The sequence below is a fragment of the Mobula birostris genome, chromosome 1 (genome assembly GCF_030028105.1).
Source record: "Mobula birostris isolate sMobBir1 chromosome 1, sMobBir1.hap1, whole genome shotgun sequence".
Taxonomy (NCBI): Eukaryota; Metazoa; Chordata; class Chondrichthyes; order Myliobatiformes; family Myliobatidae; genus Mobula; species Mobula birostris.
In genome coordinates, this window is record NC_092370.1 from 237238272 (window position 1) to 237247082 (window position 8811).

Sequence of the window (8811 nt, forward strand, 5' to 3'; positions counted from 1 at the left end):
GTTTGTAATGATTCCGCAATGAATTTATGGTCAACAAGTATAGAATGTATTGTGCTCATTAAGTGAAGCCTATAGTTGCCTATGTCACTTGATTTAACTTTATAAGAGGTGTTAGTATTTAAACCCTGCCACAATTGTATTGCATCCTTCACTGATTCAGGTTTAGTCCAGAACTGCCACTTCTCCTGTGAGACGGCTTTCTGAAGATGGTACTGGAAACTCTTGGTCACCAGACTAAAATGCCTCTGATCTGGCCATCAGTAGATTGCGGCACCATCTTGCAGTTCTGATTCAATTCCTTTGAAGAATGCAGCTATTAAACATGGGAAGAAAGATTTGCGAGGAAGTGTTGTCAACAGTATCACTAATATCTGATATTTTCACAATATTAGAATTGGAACAGGAATTTGTTTCTTACTGTCATGTACAAAGATGCAGCGAAAAGCTTGTCTTGTATATTGTGCATACAGATCAAATCATTACACAGTGTGTTGAGGTATCTAGAAAATAGAATAACACGCAGAGTAAAGTGGAACCTCAACAGAGAAAGTGCAGTGCAGGTAACTAATAAGGTGCAAATTCATAATGAGGTCAAGGGTTGTTCTAGGGAACCATTCAATAGTCTTTTGAGAGCAAGATAGAAGCTGTCCTTGAAGCTGGTGACATGTGCGTTCAGGCTGTCGTATCATCTAGCAATGTGAGAAGAGAGAAGATAAAATTGGATTCACTTGCAGACCCCAGTTATTTTCAATTAGCAAAACCATCTTCTCCTCAATCTCGCTCAGCACAGGTGCACCACTAGGTTGTGTGCTTACCCCTCTGCTCTGCTCACTTCACACTTATGACTGTGTGGTCAACAGCAGCTCCAATGCTGATGTTTGCTGACGGCACCACTGTCAAAGGCTGAATTAAGGGTGCTGATGAATCAGCATTTAGGAGGGAGATTGGAAACCTGGCCGAGTGGTGCCACGACAACCACCTCTCACTCATTGTCAGCAAGAGCAAAGAGGTGATTTTAGACTTCAGGAGGAGGATACCAGAGTTCAATGAGCCAGTCCTCATTGGAGGATCGGAGACAGAGAGGGACGGCAACTGTGAATGCCTCTGTGTTATTTCGGAGGTCTGTCCTGGGCCCAGCTTGTAAGTGCGATTATAAAAAAAGCACAGCAGGATTTTGCGAAGATTTGGCACGACATCCAAAACTTTGACAAACTTTCATAGATGTGTAGTTGAGAGTATATTGACTGGTTGCATTACAGCCTGATATAGAAACACCGACGCCCTTGAATGGAAAATCTTACAAAAAGTAACGGATACAGCCCAGGTCCATCATAGGTAAAGCCCCCCCTCCATTAAGCACATCTACTGTATATGAAGCACTGTCACAGGGAAGCAGCGTATATCATCAGGGACCCACACCACCGAGGACATGCTCTCTTCTTGCTGCTGCCATCAGGAAGAAGGTACGGGAAGCCTCGGGACTCACACCACCAAGTTCAGGGTCAGTTGGTACCTCTCAACCATCAGGCTCTCAAACCAAAAGGGATAACTTTACTCAGCTTCACTTCCTCCATCATTGAAATGTCCCCACAACTAATTAACTCACTTTCAAGGAATTTTCGTATCATGACCTTGATATTCATTGTTTTTTTTTATTATTGTTTTTTCTCTTTGTATTTGCATAGCTTATTTTCTTCTGCATTGTGATTGAACACCTAATTGGGTGGTCTTTCATAGATTCTGTTATAGTTATTATTCTATAAATTTATTGAGTATGCTCACAAGAAAATGAATCTCAGGGTTGTATATGGTGATATATATGTACTTTGATAATAAAGTTTATTTTGAACTTTGACACAATTTCTGGGATGGTTGTGGACATTGCTTACACTGGTTGCTTTACTGAATCAGTGGGAAATATATAGAGTCCGCGGGGGAGGCTTGTTTACATGATATGCTGAGCTGTGTCCACAACTCGCTGCAGCTTCTTACGGTCATGGGCCATTGCCCATACCAAGCTGTTGTGCATCCAGATAGGGTACTTTCTATGCTGTACCAAACACAATAATCCTATTGGTGTAACCAAGTATTGTCAAATAATCAGGTAAGCAAAAGGTGGAAATGTTCTCAGAACAACCCGGAGAAGATAAGATAGAAATATAATAAGATAAAAGAGTTAAACTTTAAATAAATATTAAAAAAATCTTATACAAGTTATTCTAAAAGCTGGGAAAGAAATACAGTTGAAAGTTGAGTGAGTAAAAGAAGAAAGGCAAATCAGTAAATTTGTTAGTGTACTTCCTGGGATTCATTTTGTATTAATGTAAAAATAATTAGGCCTTTTTAAACACGCAAGAGGCAATATAAACACCCCACATTCACAATGTTTTCACCCACCCAACTTATTCTAGAATTGCTCAGAATTCTCTCTAAGGTCAAGGATGGAGACAGGTTCCTAACTGTCAACAAGCTAATGCCCAGTAAAATATTGGACAGCTTCAAAACTCAAAGATTCCACGAAACCTCGAGGGAATTTCTTCATATCTGAAACATATGCAATGCATGGTGTGTGGAAAGGATGCTAACGTGGAATAGTCTTTTCAATGCAAGACCCAATCTGGGGAAGGTATAATCTTTCTATAGACGCAATGCATGGTGAGGGAAAGGAGTGCACTTAAGAAATGGGTTTCTCCTGTTGCTGGCATTTCCAAGAATGAGCTACTGTCACTTGTGGCATATATATTGTTGGAGGAAAGGTTATAGGTCCAAAGTAGGTGCTGTAAAATGAATAATAAAATCGATGATGAAGTGAGACAGAGTGTAATCACTAACAGAGCTCTCTCTGCTGCAGACTCATGACATTAAAAATTGCCTTTAATGTTTGACACTGATCAACAGAGTCAATAAGGAAAAGGGAATGTTCATGATTGCCTTTGGCATCAAACCACGGGGGAGAAGATACAGGAGTCCAAGATCAAAGTTTTTTTTGCCGAAATACAAGAGCTACTTCCACCCCATCAAAGGGCTTTCTTCTCTCCACACATCTTCTATTTTATAAATTACTCTTCTCACTCTTAAGCCCATCATCTCTACTGGGTAGAGATACTGGAGCAGTAGCTATGATCTCGGAATCCTCTTTGGCTGCAGGGGAGGTGCTGGAGGACTGGAGAATGGCAAATGTGGTTCCCTTATTTAAAAAATGTAATAGGGAGAATCCTGGGAACTACAGACCAGTGAGTCTTATGTCGGTGGTATGCAAACTATTGGAAAGGATTCTTAAGAATAGGATCTTCGCGCACTTGGAGAAGTACAGTCTACTCAAGGATAGTCAACATGGCTTTGTGAAGGGAAGGTCGTGCCTCATGAGCCTAACTGAGTTTTTTGAAGAGGTAACAAAAGGAATTAATGAGGGTAGGGCAGTAGATGTGGTCTACATGGATTTTAGTAAGGCATTTGACAAGGTCCTCCACCAGAGACTCATCCAGAAAGTCATGAGGTATGGGATCAGTGGAACCTTGGCTGTTTGGATAAAAAATTGGCTTAAAGGAAGAAAGCAGAGGGTAGTAGTGGAAGGAAAGTATTCTGCCTGGAGGTCAGTGACTAGTGGAGTGCCGCAAGGATCTGTCCTGGGACTCCTGCTCTTTATGATTTTTATAAATGACCTGGACGAAGAGGCAGAAGGATGGGTAAGTTTGCGGATGACATGAAGATTGGAGTAGTGGTGGATTGAGTTGTAGGTTGTTGAAGGTTACAAGAGGATATAGACAGGATGATGAGTTGGGCAAAAAAGCAGCAGATGAAGTTCAATCCAGATAAGTGTGAGGTGATGAATTTTGGAAGGGCAAACCAAAAGGCTGAGTACAGGGTTAATGGTCAGTTACTTAGGAGTGTGGAATGACAGAGGGACCTTGGGGTTCAAATCCATACATCCCTCAAGATCGCCGCACAGGTTGATAGTATAGTTAAGAAGCCTTATGGGATGCTAGGCTTCATTAATGGGGGGATTGAGTTCAAGAGTAGAGAGGGCATGTGGCAACTCTACAAATCTCTGGTGAGACCACACGTAGAGTATTGTGTTCGGTTCTGGTCACCTCATTATAGGAAGGATGTGGAAGCTATGGAGAGGGTGCAGAGGAGATTTACCAGCATGTTGCCTGGATTGGAAAACAAGCCTTATGAGGCAAGGTTAGCAGAGCTGGGACTTTTCTCTTTGGAGTGTAGAAGGATGAGAGGTCTAAAAGATTATGAGAGGCATAGATAGGGTGGATAGCTAGTACCTGTTTCCCAGGGCAGGCATAGCAAACATTAGAGGGCGTATGTACAAAGTTAATGGAGGGAAGTTTAGGGGAGACATCGGGATACGTTTTTTTACATGGAGGGTTGTAGCTGCCTGGAATGACTTGCCAGGGATGGTGGTGGAAGCTAAAACATTAGGGGTATTTAAGAGCCTCTCAGACAGGCATATAGATGAAAGAAAAATAGAGGGATACAGGGTAGTGTGGGTTTAGTACATTTTTTTAAGGAATATATGGACTGGCACAACATCGAGGGCCGAAGGGCCTGTACTGTGCTGTAGTATTCTAGTGTCTAGTGCCTAGGGTAACAGTAGCACACCAAAGTCTTCTGTCCTGGGGCAGTTTTCAAGTAGTCCCGAGCTATAGCCCACCTTATATATTTTCTAGGAAAATATCCTTCCTCTCCCAAGGATGAGAACTTTGGAGCTTCTGTTAGCGTTCCTGTAGCTCTGGGTATCTACGGGATGGGGTTGCTAACCCCATGGTGAACCCTCCTCCTTTCACAGCCGACTTTGGGGGTAAAATTCATAAACTACATTTAGTTTTTTATATTCTATGTTTTTCGCCCAATCTTTCTTGTTTTTCCTGTGTGCAGGGGAGGGGGATTTGGGAATTGATGTGCCTGCTGTGTTTTTGTTCATTTTTTTTGTGTGGGGAGGAGAGATTTGGGGCTCGATGATCATACTGCTATTCTTTTCTTTCTTGGTTTTGTGGCTCTGGAGAAGAAGGATTTCATAGTTGTGTACTTTCTGAATAAATTGTCCTTTGAACTACAGGGATATAGCTATCATAATGTAATATCAGTATATTTAACAAAGCTAACACCTCCAAGCACAAACAAAAGAAAATCTGCAGATGCTGGAAATCCGAGCAACACACACAAAATGCTGGAGGAACTCAGCAGGTCAGGCAGCATCTATGGAAAAAAGTACAGTCAACTTTTTGGGACGAAACATCCACTGTACTTTTTTTCCATGGATGCTGCCTGGCCTGCTAACACCTCCAAGCAGTGGGATTGTGTTATTATTCACAGGGCCACATCAGAAAACAAGATATGGAAATGTTACCTCAGCAGTTTCTCCCCTCTTCAACTTCATAATTATATCATTCTATAAATGTCCACAAAATTATTCAAGTATTTCTTGTGCTCCAGGATTTAGAATTTCAAAAGATCAATAAGTCTTTTAGTTAGTAAATTCCCCAACTAAATGGCTAGACCATGTCACACCCCTGCACACACCTCTACTTTTATTTTCTTAGCGTACCCAGAGAAAGGGTGATTGACTTATTCAATGCAATGATGCTCTTTTGTGTGTTTAGTAATATGGGTCACACTCTCCAGAACAACAGCACCATTGTGATTGCCACCAAATGTTAAATTTAATCCCACTCTTAGTGATTAATGCCATCTCATCCTTTTAAACTAATTAATAGTTCCCCATCACTAGGTTTTCTTTGGACAACCTCTCCTTATAAAAACTATGTTAGCCACTACTGCAATAAATTAATACGTCTAATGTCTCTAATAAATTATAAATAACTCACTGCAAGGCCTGTAGTTCCTAAATGTCTTGCAGTACGGTCAGTGGAAATGAAGTTTGGAATTTAAGATGCACCTGCAGAGAAGCTTCAGTTATCTGAACACAAGGTGCCACGAAATGACATAATTTAAACTGAACCTGCTGCTTAAGGAGCCAAAGTGTACATGTGCAATTCATTTTGGAATATTCATAGGAAATAGAATTCATGCACCAGTTTGGCAGAATGAAGACATACCGTTCAGTAAGAGTGGCAATGTAGCGTGGTAGTTAGAGTAATAATGTTACACCACCAGCGACCTTGATTCAATTCCAGTGCTGTTTATAAGGAGTTTCTACATTGATAATCCCTTGATATGTTCAATGAATCCTGAAAATTAATCTGTAATTCCCAGTAAAGTCATATTTATTGACTATTCATAATTTCCCTGAGGTTTAAAGGTCCTTTTAGTCAAATGATAGTCGTACCAATATATTAATATTTAAGTTTTATAGCAAGGAAACAGCAACTACTGTTATTCTGCTTATACCCTTCAATCATCAAGTTCCTTCACTCACCTGAACAATGAACTGATTCCATTACCTACAGGCTCACTTTCAAGACTCTACAACTCATGTTCCAGTGTTACTTATTTATATGTATATTGTTATTATTATTTGCTTTTTCTTTGTATTTGCAGTTTGTCTTCTTTTGGACATTGGTTGCTTGGCAGTTTTTGTTTGAGTGTAGCTTCTCATTGATTCCATTATAGTTCTTTGTTCCACTCTGAATGCCTACAAGAAAATAAATCTCATACTTTGATAATAGATTTTATTTGAACGTTGAATTACTGTGGCCATGTGAGCTTTAGTCAAGAGATGCAGAAAAATTCTGTAGGAGCAGTTTTTGACAGTATGTTATTTTGTTCAACTTTTAATGTTGCCAGAGTAAGTAAGACTTGATTTCACTCTCCATCATTGTGAAAGATATCCATCTTACACTATCCAGCTCATACCTGAATTCAAGATTGTCCATATACTTAGTACAAAAACTTACTGAAATAGATCATAGTATTGTTGTCATTTCAAATGCAGGAGGAACTCAGCAGGTCAGCCACCATCTAGGGAGGGGAATAAACAGTCAACATTCTAAGCTGAGACCCTTCATCAGTACTGGAAGGAAGGGGGAGGAAGATAAAGGGAGGAAAGGGGAAGGAGTACAAGCTGGCATGTGATGGGTGTAACCAGGTGAGGGAGAAGTTGGAGAGTGGGACATTTAATATTCCTTCTGGTAGACTACGATCTGATGGCGACAAGACTGATTTATCAAACTTCCAGTAATTTATCCTACCACTCCTTTTCTCTTTTTCCATTCCGATTTCCCTCTCACCCCTTCTCTTCTCCTTACCTGCCCATTACCTCCCTCTGTTCCCTCTCTTCCTTCCCTTTCTCATGGTCCATTGTCTTCTCCCATTCCATTCCTCCTCCTTTGTCCCTTTGCCTCTTCCACCTATCACCACCCAGCTTCTTAATTCATACCCCTCATCTGGTTTCACCAATCTACCAGTTCATATTCCTTCCACTCTTCCACATTCTTATTCTGGCTTTTTCTCCCTTCCTTTCCAGTCCTGATGAAGAGTCTTGGCCCAAAACATCAACTGTTTATTCCCCTCTATAGATGTTGATTGACCTGCTGAGTTCCTTTTGCACTTCGTGTGCATGTTGTTCAGGATTTCCAGCATCAACAGAATCTCTGTTTATTCTTGCCATTCCATTGTGGGTGTCCATTGTGCTTAGCTGGTAATCAAGGTGGATCGCTCGAGTCTCTTCCCAGAGTGGTTCCTTGACTTGAGCTCCTATTTTACTACAACTTTCCTCCTGCAGGTGAGTGAAATAGACAAGCTTGCAACAATCCAATAAGAAGCCAATGACAGATCAATTCCTCTTAAAACCAGGAGAGTGAAGTTTGATGATGTCAATATTCCAGTAACAATGTGCATAACTGTCTTTAGTTACAAATTCAGCATCTTAATTTTTCATTCCAGGAAAACAATATTCCATAGTGGAGAAAACCAAGCTCAAGCACCAACAGTCTCTATAGGGAGTCATCCAAAGCCCTTGTGGCTCCCATGTGCTTCTGCAGAAATCTTGTTTGGGCCATCACCTGATCTTTGATCATTATTATTTAAATCTGAGGTAATGATCCTGTCATCTTCCTAGTTATTCAGTGGAATCTGCACGTTCCACTATCTTCATGCAGAACTTGACGTCCAGCTTCTGAATGCCAGATTTGCCTTCCAGGTGGAAGGGTATTGCTGACGTTTGGATGCAATTTCCACTGACGTGAGTTTCATTCAGTTCCTTGATGTCTTAGTACTGGCTGATGTAGTTATGTGTGTCCATTCAACTAACCATATGCATGTGTGAACTTGACTGATCATATGATGGGTCACTAATGTAGATGCTGAAAAGTGATATTATCAGGACTAATCATTATGGGAGTCCCACTGTAAAGCACATGGGTCAGACTTAACTGTTCTATAAGGTGGACACAAAATTAGCAGGCAGAATTCATTGCTGAGATCAAATGATGTATGAAACATTAAGTATCAGCTCCCATTACAGACAGCAAAAATGGTCTGTTTCCATTCCTTTGGTGTGTCTCCCCCACCACACCCCCAACTTTACTTGGTGCTGTGAAAAGATCAACAAGCTAAGTGAATCTTCTTGTCCACAAGATACTTCAAGAACTCTGGGTAAATCTCATCTAACCCAGTGGCTTTTTGTTTGGCATCACTGCAAAAATGACATCCATTTCATCTACCGATGCAGGGAGAGGTCTAAATCCAGGAGCCTTTGCACAGATTTTGGTATTCTCTGTTAAACTGAGCTTTTATTTCTTCACTATTTTAAATACCAAGTGGAAATGGAAAACAACTGAAATTGCATTGACTCAGGAAGGATCCGTTTTCAGTGGCTGAGCCTCTCTAAGAAACTGG